The following is a 25495-nucleotide window of genomic DNA, read 5'->3' as shown; positions in this document are numbered from 1 at the left end:
TTCTCGGAATACTGTCATATAATTCCTGTGACATTGCCGTATAATTCCTGAGATATTGCCGTATAATTCTCTGAATACTGGCATATAATTCCTGTGACATTGCCTTATAATTCTCTGGATACTGGTGTATAATTCATGTGACATTGCCGTTTAATTCCTGTGACATTGCCGTATAATTCTCTGAATACTGGCGTATAATTCCTGTGACATTGCCGTATAATTCCTGTGATATTGCCATATAATTCTAGGAATACTGGCGTATAATTCCTGTGACATTGCCGTATAATTCCTGTGATATTGCCGTATAACTATCGGAATACTGGCATATAATTCCTGTGACATTGCCGTATAATTCCTGTGATATTGCCGTATAAAACCTGTGATACTGGCGTTTAATTCCTGTGACATTGCCGTATAATTCTCTGAATACTAGCGTATAATTCCTGTGACATTGCGTATAATTCTCTGAATACTGGTGTATAATTCCTGTGACATTGCCATATAATTCTCTGAATACTGGCATATAATTCCTGTGACATTGCCGTATTATTCCCGTGATACTGGCGTATAATTCCAGTTATCCTGCTGTATAATTCCATATAAATCCATATAATTCTGTAAAAATCCAGTCCAGTGGTGCTGCCATATAAGTTTAGTGGTGCTGTCCTGTGCAGTATATTATTTACTCCAAATAAATAGGTTATTAATATTTAATCCAAATAATTTTTACAGGGTTTGCCCTGTGAGGTGTAGGGATACGCTCTCTTGTGCCGCATATTGTGTTATATAACTCCAGAAAAATAATCGAGAACGAACATTTTGAGGAGTTAATAGGGAAAGATCAAGAAGAACCACTTCCTCCTAGTGCTGAAGCTGCTGCCACTAGCCATGACATAGACGATGAAATGCCATCAACGTCGTCTGCCAAGGCCGATGCCCAATGTGATAGTAGAGGTTGTGTAAAATCCAAATAGCCAAAGTTCAGTAAAAATAACCAAAAAAAGAAATTGAAATGGTCTGAGGAGAAATGTAAACTAGCCATTTATGACACGGAGTGGCAAGGAATGGCTGAGGCCCTGTCCTATGTTCATGGCTAGTGGTTCAGCTTCACATGACGATGGAAGCCCTCATCCTCCCGCTAGAAAAATTAAAAGAGTTAAGATGGAAAGAGCACAGAAAAGAACTGTGCACTCTGAGATGGTATCACAAATCCCCAAGGAGAGTCCAATTGTGTCGGCGGTTGCGATGCCTGAGCTTCCCAACACTGGACGGCAAGAGGTGGCTCCTTCCACCATTTGTACGCCCCCTGCAAGTGCCGGAAGGAGCACCCACAGTCCAGTTCCTGATATTCAAATTGAAGATGTCACTGTTGAAGTACATCAGGATGAGGATATGGGTATTGCTGGCGCTGAGTAGGAAGTTGACGATGAGGATTCTGATGGTGATGTGGTTTGTTTAAGTAAGGCACCGGGGGAGACACCTGTTGTCCTTGGGATGAAGAAGCCCATTGTGATGATTGGGCAAACTACCAAAAAAGCCACCTCTTTGGTGTGGAATTATTTCTCCTCAAATCCGGACAACAGGTGTCAAGCCATCTGTTGCCTCTGTCAATCTGTAATAAGTAGGGGTAAGGATGTTAACCACCTAGGAACATCCTCCCTTATACGTCACCTGCTGCGCATTCATCAGAAGTCATTGTCAAGTTCAGAAACTTTGGGTAAGAGCGTAAGCAGTCCACTGGCAACTAAATCCCTTCTTCCTCCTGTACCCAAGCTCCTGCAAGATATACCACCAACTCCCTCAACATAAACTTCCTCCTCAGTCAGGAACGTCCATAGTCCTGCAGGCCATGTCACTGTCAAGACTGAGGAGTCCTCTCCTAACCGAGGTTCCTCCGTAGGATCCTTGAGTGGTACGCCTGCTGTTGCTGCCACTGCAGTTGTTGCTGCTGGTAGTCGATCGTCATCCCAGAGGGGAAGTTGGAAGACCACTTGTACTACTTCCAGTAAGCAATTGACTGTCCAACAGTTCTTTGTGAGGAAGATGAAATATGACAGCAGTCATCCTTTTGCAAAGCAAATAACTGAGGCCTTGACAGCTATGTTGGTGTTAGAGGTGAGTCTGGTATCCACCATTAGTTCAGAGTCATTTAAAGATTTGTTTGAGGTACTTTGTCCCCAGTATCAAATCCCATCTAGGTTCCACTTCTCTAGGCAGGCGATACCGAGAATGTACACAGACGTCAGAAAAGGAGTCACCATGGTCCTAAAAAATGCAGTTGTATCCAGTGTCCACTTAACCACGGACATGTGGACAAGTGGAACAGGGCAGACTAAGGACTATATGACTGTAACAGCCCACTGGGTAGATGTATGGCCTCCCGCAGTGGCAGCAGTAGCAGCATCTTGCAAACGCCAACTCGTTCCTAGGCAGGCTATGCTATGTATCACCGCTTTCCATATGAGGCACACAGCTGACAACCTCTTATGGAAACTGAGGAACATCATCGCAGAATGATTTACCCCAATTGGACTCTCCTGGGGATTTGTGATATCGGACAACGCCACCAATATTGTGCATGCATTACAACTGGGCAAATTCCAGCATGTCCCATGTTTTGGACATACAATTAATTTGGTGGTGCAGAATTTTTTGAAAAACGAGAGGGGTGTGCAGGAGATGCTGTCGGTGGCCTGAAAATTTTGGGCCACTTTCGGCATTCTGTCAATGCGTGCCGAAGACTGGAGCATCAGCAAACACTCCTGAACCTGCCACGCCATCAACTGAAGCAAGAAGTGGTAATGAGGTCGAATTCAACACTCTATATGCTTCAGAGGATGGAGTATCAGCAAAAGGCCATTCAAGCCTATACATCCACCTACGGTATAGGCAAAGGAGGGGTAATGCACCTGACTCAAGTGCAGTGGAGAATGATTTCCATCTTATGCAAGGTTCTCCAACCCTTCGAACTTGCCACACGTGAAGTCAGTTCAGACACTGCCAGCTTAAGTCAGGTCAATCCCCTCATCAGGCTTTTGCAGAAGCAGCTGGATAAATTGAAGGAGGAGCTAAGACGGAGCAATTCCGTAAAGTATGTGAGACTTGTGGATGGAGCCCTTCATTCGCTTTGCCAGGAATCAAGGGAGGTCAATCTGTTGAAATCAGAGCACTACATTTTGGCCACCATGCTCGATCCTAGGTTTAAAGCCTACGTTGTATCTCTCTTTCCAGCAGACACAAGTGTGCAGAAGTGCAAAGACCTACTGGTTAGTAAATTGTCAACACAAGCGGAACATGACACGTCAACAGCTCCTCCTTCAATTTCTCCCACCACTGGGGCTGCAAGGAAAAGGATAACATTTCCTAGCCCACCCGCTGGCGGTGATGCAGGGAAGTCTGGAGCGAAAGCTGACATCTCGTCCAGACTGAAGGACCTGCCAACGATTACTGACATGTCTACTGTCACTGCATATGATTCTGTCACCATTGAAAGAATGGTGGAGGATTATATGAGTTACCGCATCCAAGTAGGCATGTCAGAAAGTCCGTACGTATACTGGCAGGAAAAAGAGGCAATTTGGAGGCCCTTGCACAAACTGGTTTTACTTTACCTAAGTTGCCCCCCCCTCCAGTGTGTACTCCGAAAGAGTGTTTAGTGCAGCCTGTAACCTTGTCAGCGATCGGCGTAGGAGGCTACTTCCACAAAATGTGGAGAAGATGATGTTCATCAAAATGAATCATAAAGTCTTCCGGGAAGACCTTTACCAGCAATTGCCTCCAGAATGTACACAGGAACCTGTGATGGTGGATTCCATTGGGGACAAATTAATACTCAGTGGTGAGGATGTACACGGTGAAAGGGGTGAGGAATTGGAGGATGATGATGAGGTGGACATCTTGCCTCTGTAGAGCCAGTTTGTGCAAGGAGAGATTGATTGCTTTTTTTTTGGTGGGGGCCTAAACAAACCAGCCATTTCAGCCACAGTCGTGTGGCAGACCCTGTCGCTGAAATTACTGGTTTGTTAAAGTGTGCATGTACTGTTTATACAACAAAAGGGTGGGTGGGAGGGCCCAAGGACAATTCCATCTTGCACCTCTTTTTCTTCTTTGCATCATGTGCTGTTTGTGGACTAGTTTTTTTGTGCCATCCTGTCTGTAACTGCAGTGCCACTCCTAAATGGGCCAGGTGTTTGTGCCGCACACTTGTGTCGTTTAGATTGGCCATCCAGCTACCTATTTGCACCTCTTTTTCTTCTTTGCATCATGTGCTGTTTGGGGTCTTTTTTTTATATCTGCCCTCCTGTCTGCCACTGCAGTGCCACGCCTAGATGGGCCTAATTGTTTGTGTTGCTTGGCTTAGTCATACAACTACCTCATTGCAATTAATTCTCTTCTTTTCATTATGTGCTGTTTGGGGACTAGTTTTTGAATAGTGCCAACCTGTCTGTAACTGCAGTGTCACCCCTAGATGGGCCAGGTGTTTGTGCCGCACACTTTTGTCTCTTAGCTTAGTCATACAGCCACCTCTGTGCAACTTTTAGGCCTAAAAACAATATTGTGAGGTGTGAGGTGTTCAGAATAGACTGGAAATTAGTGGAAATGAATGTTATTGAGGTTAATAATACCATAGGGGCAAAATTACCCCCAAATTCTGTGATTTTAGCTTTTTTTATGTTGTTGTTTTATAAAATCATCCAGATCCAAAACCAAACCAAAACACAAAAGGGTGATTTTGGCAAAACCAAGCCAAAACCAAAACATGAAAATGGAATTAGAACCAAAACCAAAACACAAAACATGAAAAGTGCCAGCCACACATCTCTCTCTCTCTCTCTCTCTCTATATATATATATATATATACGGCAGTATCACTGAAATTATATGGAAGTACCACTGGACATATACGGCAGGATCACTGGACTGGACTTATACACCAGTACCACTTGAATTATACGGCAAGATCACTGGAATTATACGGCAGGAACACAGGCATTATACGGCAGGATCACTGGATTTATACAGCAGTACCGCTGGACATATCCGGCAGTATCAATGGACATATATACGGCAGTATCACTGGACATATACGGCAGTATCACTGGAATGGATTTATATGCCAGTACCACTGGAATTATACAGCAGCATCAATGGAATTATACGGCAGGATCACTGGATTTATACGGCAGTACCGCTGGACATATATGGTAGTATCAATTGACATATACGGCAGTATCACTGGACATATACGGCAGTATCACTGTACTGGACTAATACACCAGTACCGCTAGAATAATACGGCAGGATCACTGGATTTATACGGCAGTACCGCTGGACATATACGGCAGTACCTCTGGACATATACGGCAGTATCAATGGACATATACAACAGTACCGCTGGACATATATGACAGTATCAATGGACATATACAGCAGTATCACTGGACTAGACGTATACGCCAGTACCGCTGTAATTATACAGCAGGATCACTTGCCTTATACACCAGTACCACTGGAATTATACGGCAGGATAACTGGAATTATACGGCAGGATCACTGGACTTATACGGTAGTATCACTGAAATTATACGGCAGGATCACTGGACTTATACGGTAGTATCACTGAAATTATACTGCAGGATCACTGGAATTATATGTCAGGATCACTGGACATATACGCTAGTACCACTGGAATTATACGGCAGGATTACTGGAATTATACGGCAGTATCACTGGATTTATACGGCAGGATCACTGCAATTATATGGCAGGATCACTGGAATTATACAGCAGGATCACTGGACTTATACGCCAGTACCACTGGAATTATACGGCAGGATCACTTGATTTATATGGCAGTACCGCTGGACATATACGGCAGTATCAATGGACATATACGGCAGTACCACTGAACATATACGGCAGCATAGGGAGACCAACACTGGACTGATTCAGGACAACATAGCACCACTGCAATGGACTGGACTTATACAGCAGCATGGGACATATGGCAGCAGAGGACACCACCACTGTGACTGGACAGATGCGGCACAAGACATGGACTGTGACAACACAACACCACTGAACTGATGCAGCACAACACAGCACCACTGGACTGGACTTATACAGCAGCACTGGACATATGGCAGCAGAGGAAACAGCCACTGTGACTGGACAGATGCGGCACAAGACATGGACACTGAGGACGGAGATACGTCCTCTCTCTACACTCTCTAATGCCGGAGTGAAAATGGCGGCAATGTGCTGCTCCTTATATGGAATCCACACCCCGCGAGAATCCGTCAGCGGGCTGATGAAATTTTGCCTCGTTCTGGTTTTCGAGTCAGGCGGGAAAACCGAGCCTGACTCAGATCCGGGGTCTGGTGGTGAAGTTCGGTAGGGTTCAGTTCTCTGAGGACCGAACCCGCTCATCTTTAGTGTGTATGTGTGCAGTGTTTGCATTTGTGTGTGTGTGTGTGTGTGTGTGTGGGTGTGAGTGGGTGGGTGTGTGCAGTGTGAACAGTAGGGGGTAAGTGTGTGAGGAGAATAATGGGACAGTGAGCTGTGATGGGAGCAATGTAGGCTGTAGGGGGGAAGTGATGGGTGGGGGATCAGTTACAGTATGTGGGCAGTGAGGTGTGATGGGGCAGTGAGCTTGGGGAGCAGTAAGGTGTGATGGGGAAAGTGTGAGCTGTGGGCAGACAGGGAGGTGTGAGGAAAGCAGTGTGAGGGGGGGTCAGTGAGCCATGGAGGGAACTGGAGAGAGCTATGGTTGGGATAATGAGAAGGGTTATGGAGAGGTAACAGTAAGAGCATCAGGGGGTAGTACCGGGACTGGTGTTCCGGGCCCAGACAGCTAGGGGAGCCCGATCCCGGCAGAGGTTGCACTAGGGTTTGGAGAGATCGATATCGCAGCTGCAGCTCAGAGCAGGGGGGTGAGCCCAGTGAGCTGCTGCTGCTGCACTCATATTCACCGTGTGCTCAGCCTCCGGCTCCCTGCGGAAGTAGGGGCTGGTCACTGGTGACACCCCCCATCACAGCTCCTTCTTGCTCCCGTCTGCCTAACCCCACATGCACACACACGCTGTACGGCGCGCGCTGCAATGCGGCTCCACACCAGCTAGACCCACCAGCGGCCATCCTGTCAGCAGTGAGGGGAGAGAGAAGCAGGAAAGAGCACATTGGCCAGGGACTTGAAAGGTGGTCCATTCAAAGCAGATGCCCCTGTCCACTCCTGCTCCCCCTGCTGGTGCCCCTAAGATCCCTCCTGCTCCACTGCTTCTGTCAGCCAAACAGCCACCTCCTTGCTGGGTTATCCACCTCTTCTACCCTGAAGTGTCCCAATCAGCTCCCATCAGAGACGGATTAAGGGGGTGATCCAGGGGGTAAGACTAAGTACCACGCCATCCCCCAGTTTTAGGGAGCCCCTGGCCAGAGCAGCTCTGCCCCAGCTCTGATGCTGTCATCTCCCCTCTCCAGCCTCCACCACCAGCCCTCCTAGCAGCAGTGTAGGCTCGAGATTACAATCAGTCCCTGTGCTGCCTGACATCAGGGGGAAGGGAGATGCTGGCTGGAGCGGGTACTAGTTACCTGTGTCCGAGTCCGTCACTGACTCCTCAACCCTCTCTTCCCTGTCTCCTGTCAGAGCAGAAGCAGCATTGTGTTTCAGCCAGCACACGCTGCTGTGTGCTGGCTGGTCTGTGTCGGTGCAGGGAGGCAGCTGACGCTCAGCAGCAGTGTCTTCTGCCTGTGCGGGGGGTAGGAGGGGTGGATCCCCCCCCCCTCTAGATTAGCCCCTGACTGAGGGTCACAACCATGCCCTCCAGATCTGGAAAAACAAACAAACCCAAAACACTGTGATTTGCAAAAGGGGTGTGACCACGCATCCCGCGGTTAGATTACACCCCCAAACCAGTAACTGGCTTCACAGCGAGCACAGCAATGGAGCGCCCCCCTGTCTTCAGTGGCCTGGGCCCCCCTAGGCATAATCCGTCCCTGGCACCAGGGCCGGATTAAGCCTTTGGGGGTCCCGGGTCACTTGACAAATGGGGGGCCCTTCCCCAATTGTCAGCGCAGCCCCCGCTACCCCCCGCACCTTCATGTGCAGGTCCTACTTAAATATAAAACAGCAGGGTGATTACAGGAGCACTCACCAGTCTTTGAAATCAATGTACTTAAATATTTATTACCAAATCAGCAATAATCACAATATTCGATATCTGGGTCTGGATGTAATGACGCTCGAGTTCATCGGCCATGCGGGATGCCGGCCAAACTCTGAGTTTTTTTAAAGGGGCAATCACTTACGGGGCACGGTTTTGTCTTGTAAGTGATTGCCCCTTTAAAAAAAACGTTGAGTTCAGCAGGCATCCCTCATGGCTGTCGTACTCGGGCATCATTATGTCCAGCCCATGGTCGCAATATGAGGCTGTCAATATTTAGATCTGAACACAGACCCTTTTTCAAGACATGTAATCCAAGTATCTGTCCACATTACTAATAGTAATAAAAGTAATGAGATCATCAGTATATATATATATATATACCGGTATATACTGTATATAAATATATATATATATATATATATATATACATTCCAAAAAGGACCGGCACTCCCACTGATGCTTGCATAAATGCTCCGGTGCCCTCCAGGAAAAGTTCACAGTCAAAAAGAAGAGGCGGCACTCGGAGGCTTAAAGGTGTTGAATTGTATTGTCACAAACAAGAACTAACGTTTCGGGGTCAAACTACCCCTTTGTCACTTTGACAAAGGGGTAGTTTGACCCCGAAACGTTAGTTCTTGTTTGTGACAATACAATTCAACACCTTTAAGCCTCCGAGTGCCGCCTCTTCTTTTTGACTATATATATATATATATATATATATATATATATATATACAGGCTGAGTCTCCCTTATCCAAAATGCTTGAGATATCATGGTGATGGGACCTAAGTCTAAGCACAGAATGCATTTATGTTACATATACACCTTATACACACAGCCTGAAGGTCATTTTAGTAGTGATGTGCACCGGAAATTTTTCGGGTTTTGTGTTTTGGTTTTGGGTTCAGTTCCGCGGCCGTGTTTTGGGTTCGAACGCGTTTTGGCAAAACCTCACCGAATTTTTTTTGTCGGATTCGGGTGTGTTTTGGATTCGGGTGTTTTTTTCAAAAAACCCTAAAAAACAGCTTAAATCATAGAATTTGGGGGTCATTTTGATCCCAAAGTATTATTAACCTCAAAAACCATAATTTACACTCATTTTCAGTCTATTCTGAATACCTCACACCTCACAATATTATTTTTAGTCCTAAAATTTGCACCTAGGTCGCTGGATGACTAAGCTAAGCGACCCTAGTGGCCGACACAAACACCGGGCCCATCTAGGAGTGGCACTGCAGTGTCACGCAGGATGTCCCTTCCAAAAAACCCTCCCCAAACAGCACATGACGCAAAGAAAAAAGAGGCGCAATAAGGTAGCTGTGTGAGTAAGATAAGCGACCCTAGTGGCCGACACAAACACCGGGCCCATCTAGGAGTGGCACTGCAGTGTCACGCAGGATGTCCCTTCCAAAAAACCCTCCCCAAACAGCACATGACGCAAAGAAAAAAAGAGGCGCAATGAGGTAGCTGTGTGAGTAAGATAAGCGACCCTAGTGGCCGACACAAACACCGGGCCCATCTAGGAGTGGCACTGCAGTGTCACTCAGGATGTCCCTTCCAAAAAACCCTCCCCAAACAGCACATGACGCAAAGAAAAAAAGAGGCGCAATGAGGTAGCTGTGTGGGTAAGATAAGCGACCCTAGTGGCCGACACAAACACCGGGCCCATCTAGGAGTGGCACTGCAGTGTCACGCAGGATGTCCCTTCCAAAAAACCCTCCCCAAACAGCACATGACGCAAAGAAAAAAAGAGGCGCAATGAGGTAGCTGTGTGAGTAAGATAAGCGACCCTAGTGGCCGACACAAACACCGGGCCCATCTAGGAGTGGCACTGCAGTGTCACGCAGGATGTCCCTTCCAAAAAACCCTCCCCAAACAGCACATGACGCAAAGAAAAAAAGAGGCGCAATGAGGTAGCTGTGTGAGTAAGATAAGCGACCCTAGTGGCCGACACAAACACCGGGCCCATCTAGGAGTGGCACTGCAGTGTCACGCAGATTGTCCCTTCCAAAAAACCCTCCCCAAACAGCACATGACGCAAAGAAAAAAAGAGGCGCAATGAGGTAGCTGTGTGAGTAAGATAAGCGACCCTAGTGGCCGACACAAACACCGGGCCCATCTAGGAGTGGCACTGCAGTGTCACGCAGGATGTCCCTTCCAAAAAACCCTCCCCAAAAAGCACATGACGCAAAGAAAAAAAGAGGCGCAATGAGGTAGCTGTGTGAGTAAGATAAGCGACCCTAGTGGCCGACACAAACACCGGGCCCATCTAGGAGTGGCACTGCAGTGTCACGCAGGATGGCCCTTCCAAAAAACATTATACAAACAGCACATGACGCAAAGAAAAATTAAAGAAAAAAGAGGTGCAAGATGGAATTGTCCTTGGGCCCTCCCACCCACCCTTATGTTGTATAAACAGGACATGCACACTTTAACCAACCCATCATTTCAGTGACAGGGTCTGCCACACGACTGTGACTGAAATGACGGGTTGGTTTGGACCCCCACCAAAAAAGAAGCAATTAATCTCTCCTTGCACAAACTGGCTCTACAGAGGCAAGATGTCCACCTCATCATCATCCTCCGATATATCACCGTGTACATCCCCCTCCTCACAGATTATCAATTCGTCCCCACTGGAATCCACCATCTCAGCTCCCTGTGTACTTTGTGGAGGCAATTGCTGCTGGTCAATGTCTCCACGGAGGAATTGATTATAATTCATTTTAATGAACATCATCTTCTCCACATTTTCTGGATGTAACCTCGTACGCCGATTGCTGACAAGGTGAGCGGCGGCACTAAACACTCTTTCGGAGTACACACTTGTGGGAGGGCAACTTAGGTAGAATAAAGCCAGTTTGTGCAAGGGCCTCCAAATTGCCTCTTTTTCCTGCCAGTATAAGTACGGACTGTGTGACGTGCCTACTTGGATGCGGTCACTCATATAATCCTCCACCATTCTTTCAATGGTGAGAGAATCATATGCAGTGACAGTAGACGACATGTCCGTAATCGTTGTCAGGTCCTTCAGTCTGGACCAGATGTCAGCATCAGCAGTCGCTCCAGACTGCCCTGCATCACCGCCAGCGGGTGGGCTCGGAATTCTGAGCCTTTTCCTCGCACCCCCAGTTGCGGGAGAATGTGAAGGAGGAGATGTTGACAGGTCGCGTTCCGCTTGACTTGACAATTTTCTCACCAGCAGGTCTTTCAACCCCAGCAGACTTGTGTCTGCCTTAAAGAGAGATCCAAGGTAGGCTTTAAATCTAGGATCGAGCACGGTGGCCAAAATGTAGTGCTCTGATTTCAACAGATTGACCACCCGTAAATCCTTGTTAAGCGAATTAAGGGCTCCATCCACAAGTCCCACATGCCTAGCGGAATCGCTCCGTGTTAGCTCCTCCTTCAATGTCTCCAGCTTCTTCTGCAAAAGCCTGATGAGGGGAATGACCTGACTCAGGCTGGCTGTGTCTGAACTGACTTCACGTGTGGCAAGTTCAAAGGGCATCAGAACCTTGCACAACGTTGAAATCATTCTCCACTGCACTTGAGACAGGTGCATTCCACCTCCTATATCGTGCTCAATTGTATAGGCTTGAATGGCCTTTTGCTGCTCCTCCAACCTCTGAAGCATATAGAGGGTTGAATTCCACCTCGTTACCACTTCTTGCTTCAGATGATGGCAGGGCAGGTTCAGTAGTTTTTGGTGGTGCTCCAGTCTTCTGTACGTGGTGCCTGTACGCCGAAAGTGTCCCGCAATTCTTCTGGCCACCGACAGCATCTCTTGCACGCCCCTGTCGTTTTTTAAAAAATTCTGCACCACCAAATTCAAGGTATGTGCAAAACATGGGACGTGCTGGAATTTGCCCATATTTAATGCAAACACAATATTGCTGGCGTTGTCCGATGCCACAAATCCACAGGAGAGTCCAATTGGGGTAAGCCATTCCGCCATGATCTTTCTCAGTTGCCGTAAGAGGTTTTCAGCTGTGTGCGTATTCTGGAAAGCGGTGAGCCTGCCTAGGAAAGAGTTGGCGTTTGCGAGATGCTGCTACTGGTGCCGCCGCTGCTGTTCTTGCGGCGGGAGTCCATACATCTACCCAGTGGGCTGTCACAGTCATATAGTCCTGACCCTGCCCTGCTCCACTTGTCCACATGTCCGTGGTTAAGTGGACATTGGGTACAGCTGCATTTTTTAGGACACTGGTGAGTCTTTTTCTGAGGTCTGTGTACATTTTCGGTATCGCCTGCCTAGAGAAGTGGAACCTAGATGGTATTTGGTAACGGGGGCACACTACCTCAAGAAATTGTCTAGTTCCCTGTGAACTAACGGCGGATACCGGACGCACGTCTAACACCAACATAGTTGTCAAGGCCTCAGTTATCCGCTTTGCAGCAGGATGACTGCTGTGATATTTCATCTTCCTCGCAAAGGACTGTTGGACAGTCAATTGCTTACTGGAAGTAGTACAAGTGGTCTTCCGACTTCCCCTCTGGGATGACCATCGACTCCCAGCAGCAACAACAGCAGCGCCAGCAGCAGTAGGCGTTACACGCAAGGATGCATCGGAGGAATCCCAGGCAGGAGAGGACTCGTCAGAATTGCCAGTGACATGGCCTGCAGGACTATTGGCATTCCTGGGGAAGGAGGAAATTGACACTGAGGGAGTTGGTGGGGTGGTTTGCGTGAGCTTGGTTACAAGAGGAAGGGATTTACTGGTCAGTGGACTGCTTCCGCTGTCACCCAAAGTTTTTGAACTTGTCACTGACTTATTATGAATGCGCTGCAGGTGACGTATAAGGGAGGATGTTCCGAGGTGGTTAACGTCCTTACCCCTACTTATTACAGCTTGACAAAGGCAACACACGGCTTGACACCTGTTGTCCGCATTTCTGTTGAAATACCTCCACACTGAAGAGCTGATTTTTTTGGTATTTTCACCAGGCATGTCAACGGCCATATTCCTCCCACGGACAACAGGTGTCTCCCCGGGTGCCTGACTTAAACAAACCACCTCACCATCAGAATCCTCCTGGTCAATTTCCTTCCTAGCGCCAGCAACACCCATATCCTCCTCATCCTGGTGTACTTCAACACTGACATCTTCAATCTGACTATCAGGAACTGGACTGCGGGTGCTCCTTCCAGCACTTGCAGGGGGCGTGCAAATGGTGGAAGGCGCATGCTCTTCACGTCCAGTGTTGGGAAGGTCAGGCATCGCAACCGACACAATTGGACTCTCCTTGTGGATTTGGGATTTCGAAGAACGCACAGTTCTTTGCGGTGCTTTTGCCAGCTTGAGTCTTTTCAGTTTTCTAGCGAGAGGCTGAGTGCTTCCATCCTCATGTGAAGCTGAACCACTAGCCATGAACATAGGCCAGGGCCTCAGCCATTCCTTGCCACTCCGTGTGGTAAATGGCATATTGGCAAGTTTACACTTCTCCGACGACAATTTTATTTTAGGTTTTGGAGTCCTTTTTTTACTGATATTTGGTGTTTTGGATTTGACATGCTCTGTACTATGACATTGGGCATCGGCCTTGGCAGACGACGTTGCTGGCATTTCATCGTCTCGGCCATGACTAGTGGCAGCAGCTTCAGCACGAGGTGGAAGTGGATCTTGATCTTTCCCTAATTTTGGAACCTCAACATTTTTGTTCTCCATATTTTAATAGGCACAACTAAAAGGCACCTCAGGTAAACAATGGAGATGGATGGATACTAGTATACAATTATGGATGGACTGCCGAGTGGGGACACAGAGGTAGCTACAGCCGTGGACTACCGTACTGTGTCTGCTGCTAATATAGACTGGATGATAATGAGATGAAATCAATATATATATGTATGTATATATAATATCACTAGTACTGCAGCCGGACAGGTAGATAATATATTTATTAGGTAATGATGACTGATGACGGACCTGCTGGACACTGTCAGCTCAGCAGCACCGCAGACTGCTACAGTAAGCTACTATACTATAGTAGTATGTACAAAGAAGAAAGAAAAGAAAAAAAACCACGGGTAGGTGGTATACAATTATGGATGGACTGCCGAGTGCCGACACAGAGGTAGCTACAGCCGTGGACTACCGTACTGTGTCTGCTGCTAATATAGACTGGATGATAATGAGATGAAATCAATATATATATGTATGTATATATAATATCACTAGTACTGCAGCCGGACAGGTAGATAATATATTTATTAGGTACTGATGACGGACCTGCTGGACACTGTCAGCTCAGCAGCACCGCAGACTGCTACAGTAAGCTACTATACTATAGTAGTATGTACAAAGAAGAAAGAAAAAAAAAAAACCACGGGTAGGTGGTATACAATTATGGATGGACTGCCGAGTGCCGACACAGAGGTAGCTACAGCCGTGGACTACCGTACTGTGTCTGCTGCTAATATAGACTGGATGATAATGAGATGAAATCAATATATATATGTATGTATATATAATATCACTAGTACTGCAGCCGGACAGGTAGATAATATATTTATTAGGTAATGATGACTGATGACGGACCTGCTGGACACTGTCAGCTCAGCAGCACCGCAGACTGCTACAGTAAGCTACTATACTATAGTAGTATGTACAAAGAAGAAAGAAAAAAAAAACCACGGGTAGGTGGTATACAATTATGGATGGACTGCCGAGTGCCGACACAGAGGTAGCTACAGCCGTGGACTAACGTACTGTGTCTGCTGCTAATATAGAGTCTAGACTGGATGATAAATTATTGATAATGAGATGAAGTCAATATAATATCACTAGTACTGCAGCCGGACAGGTACTATATATATTTATTATGTAATGACTGATGACGGACCTGCTGGACACTGTCAGGTCAGCAGCACCGCAGACTGCTACAGTAAGCTACTATAGTAGTATGTATAAAGAAGAATGAAAAAAAAAAAAAACCACGGGTAGGTGGTATACAATATTATATATATATATATATATATATATATATATTATATTATATACAATTATATATATATATATATATATATATTAAACTGGTGGTGATTGATTATTAAACTGGTGGTCAGGTCACGTTGCAACTTGCAACTAGTACTCCGAGTCCTAAGCAGACAATCACAAAATATATTATTATACTGGTGGTCAGTGTGGTCACAACAATGGCAGTGTGGCACTGACTCTGGCAGCAAAAGTATGCACTGTACGTTATATGTACTCCTGAGTCCTGCTCTCAGACTCTAACTGCTCCCCACTGTCAGTGTCTCCCCCACAAGTCAGATAATTAATACAATACACAGTCACACTATCTAATCTATATCACTTCAGCAAGTAGTATAGTAGTATAGTAGTACTCCTCCTAATAGTAATAATGCTCCCCAAAATACTGTGTCTCTCTCGTCTCTACTGTGTCTCTCTCTTCTCTAAACGGAGAGGACGCCAGCCACGTCCTCTCCCTATGACTCTCAATGCACGTGTGAAAATGGCGGCGACGCGCGGCTCCTTATATAGAATCCGAGTCTCGCGAGAATCCGACAGCGGGATGATGACGTTCGGGCGCGCTCGGGTTAACCGAGCAAGGCGGGAAGATCCGAGTCGCTCGGACCCGTGAAGAAAAAACTGAAGTTCGGGCGGGTTCGGATTCAGAGGAACCGAACCCGCTCAACACTACATTTTAGCCAATATTTTTTATTACTTTGTGCATTAAACAAAGTGTGTCTACAGTCACACAATTCATTTGTTTCATATACTCCTTATACACACAGCCTGAAGGTCATTTAATACAATATTATTAATAACTTTGTGTATAAAACAAAGTTTGTGTACATTGAGCCATCAAAAAACAAAGGTTTCACTATCTCACTCAAAAAAGTCCGTATTTCGGAATATTCTGTATTTCTGAATATTTGGATATGGGATACTCAACCTGTATATATGTGTGTGTGTCCTTGTATCGGCAATCTTGTTTCCTAATGACGTGTAATAAACCTGAAACGTAGCTGTACAATATGGGCTGACGTCTGTTATTGACATATGGAAAATCCGAGTGGCGCTACAAGGATTTTTCTGAGGGATTGTGTCGGCTACCTGGACTCCTATCTATCTATCTATCTATCTATCTATCTATCTATCTATCTATCTATCTATCTATCTATCTTAGATATAGATACACATACAGTACACACACATATCTATAGCTATTTATGTAGATACACAGATAGGCAGACAAAATTAGATAGATAGATAGATAGATAGATAGATAGATAGATAGATAGATAGATAGATAGATAGATAGATAGATAGAATGCAAGCCTGTGGAACGTGGATGATCTTCTGGGAAAGCAGGGTCGGATTATCTTGATGCAGCATCCCGTCCCGTTCTGAAGTGCTGAAGGAAGCTTTGTAGTGCTTCCTCTGGGTCCTAATGCCTGCAGTGTTCTCAGCTTCTATGGTGCTGCGCTGCAGGGAGAGAGCATCCGAGGACGGGGGGCCCCCTTAGACACAGGGGCCCGGGGGTACTTAACCCCTGTTACCCCCCCTTAATCTGGCTCTGCCTGGCACCCATTAATTTTCCCTCTTCACCTCCTTCAGCAATGGAATGCCTAATTAGTCAGTTTCGGGCCCTACAATTTCTGATGGCAGTCCAGCGCAAGACACATTATTATTTTTTTTGAGAGGGGTGGGGGGCAGACAATAATGTTGTGCTTAGTGGCAGCCTGACCCCTAAATCCGCTTCTGCTCCCTTTCCTCCCTGCCTGTCAGGAATCTGCATCCTCCATCGCATCATTACTGTGGAACTACAGGTTCCAGCAGTTCAGTTCAGTTCCAGTTCCAGTTTTTAGTCTACTGCAGCCTGGAGTACACAGTGCTTCAGCTAACTCACAGCTGATCTGAACACCCAATCCAGCGGGGTGTGTTCTCACAGATGCAACATCCAATCATCACAGACCAAGGGGTATAAACTCCAGTTCCTGGCTCAGTCTCATTGCCTTGGACAACATGTCACATTCTGTGAACAGGTGTCTACTGTTTGCAGTCCTCTGTCTGCAGAGATACCCCTGTGTATTGGACCTGTGGAACTACAGGTCCCAGCAGTTCCAGTTTCCAGTTTCCAGTTCCAGGTTCCAGTCTTCAATTCTTTGTTTCCAGCAATCTCCTATTTTTGGCATCTCCTAGTTGTTTCCCTGTTCCAGTGTTCCTGTGGAACTACAAGTACCAGCATCCATTCCAGCTCTCCTGCGAGTCACATTCAGTGTGCATTGTGCAAGTTCCTGTGTTCCTGTTTCCAATGGTTTCCTTGTTGTCATTCTTCAGTCTTCAGTTTGCTATGAACTCCAGCCACAGTTTGCCACAACAACTTGCAGTAAGAGACTTTCTTCAGGTGTTCTTCCATTACTCAGCCTGTGCACCTGATTACCAGCATCTAGCATTGTGCATTGCATTCAGCACTTAACAACTTGCTGTGTTAGAACTGTCTCCTGCTAGGGTAGGGGTGGGCAAAATACGGCCCGCGGGCCGGATGCGGCCCGCAAACCGATCCTGCCCGGCCCACTGCCTCACACCAGCGAGCAATGACAAGCGGCCCGACCGGCTGAGCTGCTTGTCATTGCTCTGCACTGCAGTACCTCCAAGCTGCCAGCGGCGCCTCTCTCCCCTGCTGCGTTGTAGCAGCCTCCTCCAGAGTCCCCAGTGACAACGGCTGTGTTCAGCCGAGAAGGGGGTGGGGCTAGACGGGACCTCAGGGGGTGGAGCTACACGGGACAAGAGCCAGACTGCTACAGATCCATCCTTCCTGCCACTGCCAGCCAGATCAGTAAGTTAATGGGAAAAGTGAAAGAAAGTGTGTGTGATAGTGTGCGTATATTTGTGTGTGCGGGCAGTGGCGTCAGACTGTTTTCAGGTTTGGGGGAGAGATCTCGCTGTACCAACCCCTCCTGTGTTCTGTCACCATGTCACCCCCGTGTTCTGTCACTGTGTCACCCCCCCCCCCGTGTTCTGTCACTGTGTCACCCCCCCCCCCGTGTTCTGTCACTGTGTCACCCCCCCCCCGTGTTCTGTCACTGTGTCACCCCCCCCGTGTTCTGTCACTGTGTCACCCCCCCCGTGTTCTGTCACTGTGTCACCCCCCCCGTGTTCTGTCACTGTGTCACCCCCCCGTGTTCTGTCTCTGTCACCCCCCCTCCCCGTGTTCTGTCACCCCCCCTCCCCGTGTTCTGTCACCCCCCCTCCCCGTGTTCTGTCACCCCCCCTCCCCGTGTTCTGTCACCCCCACCGTGTTCTGTCACCGTGTCACCCCCACCGTGTTCTGTCACCGTGTCACCCCCACCGTGTTCTGTCACCGTGTCACCCCCACCGTGTTCTGTCACCGTGTCACACCTTTCCCCAGGGGCCATAACACACTGGATAATTTGCTTGCTGCACAATAATTATTCTAAATAAAATGTTAATGTGTAATAAGGCTCTCTACCTGCCGTAATGTGTGTAAAAGGGGCTCTACCTGGTGTAGTGTGTGTAAGTGGCGCAATTTGAATAATGGAGACTATTGTGCAGCCTAATATGAATCTGTATTATTTTTTGCCCACACCCGTTCCACATGAAGCCACGTCCCTATATTTTTGGCCAGTGGGGCGAGCTGCTATTTTGTATGTGGCCCTCGGATACTGACAGGAAATGTCAAGTGGCCCCTCAGCTGAAATAATTGCCCACCCCTGTGCTAGGGCCTTGCTTGGCTTAAAGACGTGTGCTTCTACAGAGACTGTGTGCTTTGATTGCTACATGTTATATATCGGAGGTTCGTTTGCTGCATCTGATTTCATTATTGCCTTATCATTTATATCAAGTTACAAGCTCATCTTCATTGCTCATTTGTTACCAGTGACTTTTGAATATCAGATTTAGTTATTATTCATTGTTCCTGTCATCCGTTATCCCTGTGTGATAATAAATACCAAGCGCACATGCGCGGAACTTTTCGTCAGTCTTCCTGTTTCCTCTATCACTCCTACACTGACCCACTAGTGCCCCCTCCGGGGACAGACAAAGTTACAGAATCTTGACAGTTTGTCCAAGGCCCATGGACCCGGACGGTGGTCAGAGTGTGGGGTCAGGGTCACTCCAAAGTTTGGTGTCACAACTCAGTGATCAAGAGTCAAGTATCAATGGACCTTACCCGGTTCCAGCCGTCGGTCCAAAGATTCCACTGGTTCCAGCCAGCCCGAGTAGCTCTGTTTCCAATGCTGAGCTACCTCCTTCGGTTCCAGTCGATTCCAGTAAGACTCCACTGGTTCCAGCCAGCCTGAGTGGCTCCAATGATGGGCTACCTCCTTCGGTTCCAGCCGATTCCAATAAGACTCCACTGGTTCCAGCCAGCCTGAGTGGCTCCAATGATGGGCTACCTCCTTCGGTTCCAGTAAGACTCCTCCGGTTCCAGCCGGTTCAAGCTTTTCTGGACCCAGTCCGGTCCCATCCGTCTGTCCAGATCAGTCTCCTTCAGTTCAAGTCAATTTAAGTAGTCCTGGACAAATCCCGGTTCCATCCGTCTGTCCAAAGTCGCCGTCTGTTCCTACCGATTCCAGTTCCTCCGAACCCGGTGTGGTTCTCTCCAGTGTGTCAAGTAAGGAACTCCTGTCAGTTTTGGAGATGACGTCCTCTCTCCACCCTAGAGTATTTCAAGTTGATTCTACTCCTGCTTATGAATGCTTATTCCAGTCCTCTACTCTCAAGTGTCCTACATTGTCTTCTGAGACTTCAATTGACATTCAGCCTTCCAAGTTCCAGCGTGGGTGTGCGGTGCCCACCCATAAAAGGGGGGGGTACTGTCAGGAATCTGCATCCTCCATCGCATCACTAGTGTGGAACTACAGGTTCCAGCAGTTCAGTTCCAGTTCCAGTTTTCAGTCTACTGCAGCCTGGAGTACAGTGCTTCAGCTAACCCACAGCTGATCTGAACACCCAATCCAGCGGGGTGTGTTCTCACAGATGCAACATTCAATCATCACAGACCAAGGGGTATAAACTCCAGTTCCTGGCTCAGTCTCATCGCCTTGGACAACACGTCACATTCTGTGAACAGGTGTCTCCTGTTTGCAGTCCTCTGTCTGCAGAGATACCGCTGTGTATTGGACCTGTGGAACTACAGGTCCCAGCAGTTCCAGTTTCCAGTTCCAGGTTCCAGTCTTCAATTCTTTGTTTCCAGCAATCTCCTATTTCTGGCATCTCCTAGTTGTTTCCCTGTTCCAGTGTACCTGTGGAACTACAAGTACCAGCATCCATTCCAGCTCTCCTGCGAGTCACATTCAGTGTGCAAGTTCCTGTGTTCCTGTTTCCAATGGTTTCTTTGTTATTCTTCAGTTTGCTATGAACTCCAGCCACAGTTTGCCACAACAACTTGCAGTAAGAGACTTTCTTCAGGTGTTCTTCCATTACTCAGCCTGTGCACCTGATTACCAGCATCTAGCATTGTGCATTGCATTCAGCACTTAACAACTTGCTGTGTTAGAACTGTCTCCTGCTAGGGCCTTGCTTGACTTAAAGACATGTGCTTCTACAGAGACTGTGTGCTTTGATTGCTACATGTTATATATCGGAGTTTCGTTTGCTGCATCTGATTTCATTATTGTCTTATCATTTATATCAAGTTACAAGTTCATCTTCATTGCTCATTTGTTACTAGTGATGTGCACCGGACATTTTTCGGGTTTTGTGTTTTGGTTTTGGATTCGGTTCCGCGGCCGTGTTTTGGATTCTGACGCGTTTTGGCAAAACCTCCCTGAAAATTTTTTGTCGGATTCGGGTGTGTTTTGGATTCGGTTTTTATTTACAAAAAACCCTAAAAAACAGCTTAAATCATAGAATTTGGTGGTAATTTTGATCCCATAGTATTAACCTCAATAATCATAATTTACACTCATTTTCAGTCTATTCTGAACACCTCACAATATTATTTTAGTCCTAAAATTTGCACCGAGGTCGCTGGATGGCTAAGCTAAGCGACACAAGTGGCCGACACAAACACCTGGCCCATCTAGGAGTGGCACTGCAGTGTCAGGCAGGATGGCACTTCAAAAAAATTGTCCCCAAACAGCACATGATGCAAAGAAAAAAAGAGGCGTAATGAGGTAGCTGTGTGACTAAGCTAAGCAACACAGGTGGCCGACACAAACACCTGGCCCATCTAGGAGTGGCATTGCAGTGTCAGACAGGATGGCACTTCAAAAAAATAGTCCCCAAACAGCACATGATGCAAAGAAAAATGAAAGAAAAAAGAGGTGCAAGATGGAATTGTCTTTGGGCCCTCCCACCCACCCTTATGTTGTATAAACAGGACATGCACACTTTAACGAACCTATCATTTCAGCGACAGGGTCTGCCACATGACTGTGACTGAAATGACTGGTTGGTTTGGGCCCCCACCAAAAAAAGAAGCAATCAATTTCTCCTTGCACAAACTGGCTCTACAGAGACAAGATGTCCACCTCATCATCATCCTCCGATTCCTCGCCCCTTTCATTGTGTACATCCCCCTCCTCACAGATTATTAATTCGTCCCCACTGGAATCCACCATCTCAGGTCCCTGTGTACTTTCTGGAAGCAATTGCTGCTGGTGAATGTCTCCACGGAGGAATTGATTATAATTCATTTTTGATGAACATCATCTTCTCCACATTTTCTGGAAGTAACCTCGTACGCCGATTGCTGACAAGGTGAGCGGCGGCACTAAACACTCTTTCGGAGTACACACTGGAGGGAGGGCAACTTAGGTAGAATAAAGCCAGTTTGTGCAAGGGCCTCCAAATTGCCTCTTTTTCCTGCCAGTATACGTACGGACTGTCTGACGTGCCTACTTGGATGCGGTCACTCATATAATCCTCCACCATTCTTTCAATGGTGACAGAATCATATGCAGTGACAGTAGACGACATGTCAGTAATCGTTGGCAGGTCCTTCAGTCCGGACCAGATGTCAGCACTCGCTCCAGACTGCCCTGCATCACCGCCAGCGGGTGGGCTCGGAATTCTTAGCCTTTTCCTCGCACCCCCAGTTGCGGGAGAATGTGAAGGAGGACATGTTGACGGGTCACGTTCCGCTTGACTTGACAATTTTCTCACCAGCAGGTCTTTGAACCTCTGCAGACTTGTGTCTGCCGGAAAGAGAGATACAACGTAGGTTTTAAATCTAGGATCGAGCACGGTGGCCAAAATGTAGTGCTCTGATTTCAACAGATTGACCACCCGTGAATCCTGGTTAAGCTAATTAAGGGCTCCATCCACAAGTCCCACATGCCTAGCGGAATCGCTCTGTTTTAGCTCCTCCTTCAATGTCTCCAGCTTCTTCTACAAAAGCCTGATGAGGGGAATGACCTGACTCAGGCTGGCAGTGTCTGAACTGACTTCACGTGTCGCAAGTTCAAAGGGTTGCAGAACCTTGCACAACGTTGAAATCATTCTCCACTGCGCTTGGGTCAGGTGCATTCCCCCTCCTTTGCCTATATCGTGGGCAGATGTATAGGCTTGAATGGCCTTTTGCTGCTCCTCCATCCTCTGAAGCATATAGAGGGTTGAATTCCACCTCGTTACCACCTCTTGCTTCAGATGATGGCAGGGCAGGATCAGGAATGTTTGGTGGTGCTCCAGTCTTCAGCACGCGGTGGCTGAATGCCGAAAGTGGCCCGCAATTCTTCGGGCCACCGACAGCATCTCTTGCACGCCCCTGTCGTTTTTTAAATAATTCTGCACCACCAAATTCAAGGTATGTGCACAACATGGGGCGTGCTGGAATTTGCCCAGATGTAATGCATGCACAATATTGCTGGCGTTGTCCGATGTCACAAATCCCCAGGAGAGTCCAATTGGGGTAAGCCATTCTGCGATGATCTTCCTCAGTTTCCGTAAGAGGTTATCGGCTGTGTGCCTCTTCTGGAAAGCGGTGATACAAAGCGTAGCCTGCCTAGGAACGAGTTGGCGTTTGCAAGATGCTGCTACTGGTGCCGCCGCTGCTGTTCTTGCTGCGGGAGGCAATACATCTACCCAGTGGGCTGTCACAGTCATATAGTCCTGAGTCTGCCCTGCTCCACTTTTCCACATGTCCGTGGTTAAGTGGACATTGGGTACAACTGCATTTTTTAGGACACTGGTGACTCTTTTTCTGAGGTCTGTGTCCATTTTCGGTATCGCCTGCCTAGAGAAATGGAACCTAGATGGTATTTGGTACCGGGGACACAGTACCTCAATCAAGTCTCTAGTTGCCTCTGAATTAACGGTGGATACCAGAACCACGTTTCTCACCGCCCAGGCTGCCAAGGCCTGAGTTATCTGCTTTGCAGCAGGATGACTGCTGTGATATTTCATCTTCCTCGCAAATGACTGTTGGACAGTCAATTGCTTACTGGAAGTAGTACAAGTGGTCATCCGACTTCCCCTCTGGGATGACGATCGACTCCCAGCAGCAACAACAGCAGCGCCAGCAGCAGTAGGCATTACACTCAAGGATGCATCGGAGGAATCCCTGGCAGGAGAGGACTCATCAGACTTGACAGTGACATGGCCTGCAGGACTATTGGCTTTCCTGGGTAAGGAGGAAATTGACACTGAGGGAGTTGGTGGTGTGGTTTGCAGGAGCTTGGTTACAAGAGGAAGTGATTTAGTTGTCAGTGGACTCTTTCCGCTGTCACCCAAAGTTTTTGAACTTGTCACTGACTTCTGATGAATGCGATCCAGGTGACGTATAAGGGAGGATGTTCCTAGGTGGTTAACGTCCTTACCCCTATTTATTACAGCTTGACAAAGGCAACACACGGCTTGACACCTGTTGTCCGCATTTGTGTTGAAATAATTCCACACCGAAGAGCTGATTTTTTTTTTTTGTATTTTGACCAGGCATGTCAATGGCCATATTCGTCCCACGGACAACAGGTGTCTCCCCGGGTGCCTGACTTAAACAAACCACCTCACCATCAGAATCCTCCTTGTCAATTTCCTCCCCAGCGCCAGCAACACCCATATCCTCATCCTGGTGTACTTCAACAGTGACATCTTCAATTTGACTATCAGGAACAGGACTGCGGGTGCTCCTTCCAGCACTTGCAGGGGGCGTGCAAATGGTGGAAGGTGCAAGCTCTTCCCATCCAGTGTTGGGAAGGTCAGGCATCGCAACCGACACAATTGGACTCTCCCTGTGGATTTGGGATTTAGAAGAACGCACAGTTCTTTGCTGTGCTTTTGCCAGCTTAAGTCTTTTCATTTTTCTAGCGAGAGGATGAGTGCTTCCATCCTCATGTGAATCTGAACCACTAGCCATGAACATAGGCCAGGGCCTCAGCCGTTCCTTGCCACTGGTCAGCAAACTGTGCAAAAATTAAATGCACCACAGGTATGGATGGATAGTATACTTGATGACACAGAGGTAGGTACAGCAGTGGCCTACTGTACCGTAATGCTATATATTATATACTGGTGGTCAGCAAACTGTGCAAAACTGAAATGCACCACAGGTATGGATGGATAGTATACTTGACGACACAGAGGTAGGTACAGCAGTGGCCTTCCGTACCGTACTGCTATATATACTGGTGGTCACTGTGTCAGCAAACTGCACAACTGAAATGCACCACAGGTATAGAATCTAGATGGATAGTACACTCGACGACACAGAGGTAGGTACAGCAGTGGCCTTCCGTACCGTACTGCTATATATACTAGTGGTCACTGTGTCAGCAAACTGCACAACTGAAATGCACCACAGGTATAGACTCTAGATGGATAGTATACTTGACAACACAGAGGTAGGTACAGCAGTGGCCTTCCGTACCGTAATGCTATATATACTGGTGGTCACTGTGTCAGCAAACTGCACAACTGAAATGCACCACAGGTATAGAATCTAGATGGATAGTACACTCGACGACACAGAGGTAGGTACAGCAGTGGCCTTCCGTACCGTACTGCTATATATACTAGTGGTCACTGTGTCAGCAAACTGCACAACTGAAATGCACCACAGGTATAGACTCTAGATGGATAGTATACTTGACAACACAGAGGTAGGTACAGCAGTGGCCTTCCGTACCGTACTGCTATATATACTGGTGGTCACTGTGTCAGCAAACTGCACAACTGAAATGCACCACAGGTATAGAATCTAGATGGATAGTACACTCGACGACACAGAGGTAGGTACAGCAGTGGCCTTCCGTACCGTACTGCTATATATACTAGTGGTCACTGTGTCAGCAAACTGCACAACTGAAATGCACCACAGGTATAGACTCTAGATGGATAGTATACTTGACAACACAGAGGTAGGTACAGCAGTGGCCTTCCGTACCGTAATGCTATATATAC

The 25495-nt window shown here is 47.3% G+C and overlaps 1 protein-coding gene across 1 annotated transcript in view; it reads right to left on the bottom strand.

Annotated features, from left to right (window-relative positions):
- LOC134949882 (cytochrome P450 2A6-like) overlaps window positions 1–25495 on the bottom strand; it is a 197654-nt gene that overhangs the window by 146869 nt on the left and 25290 nt on the right. The gene's annotated exons all lie outside the window — the stretch shown is intronic.

This window comes from Pseudophryne corroboree, chromosome 8 (genome assembly GCF_028390025.1).
Source record: "Pseudophryne corroboree isolate aPseCor3 chromosome 8, aPseCor3.hap2, whole genome shotgun sequence".
Taxonomy (NCBI): Eukaryota; Metazoa; Chordata; class Amphibia; order Anura; family Myobatrachidae; genus Pseudophryne; species Pseudophryne corroboree.
The sequence above is the reverse complement of the archived record's forward strand: the minus strand, read 5'-3'. Positions and strand labels throughout refer to the sequence as shown.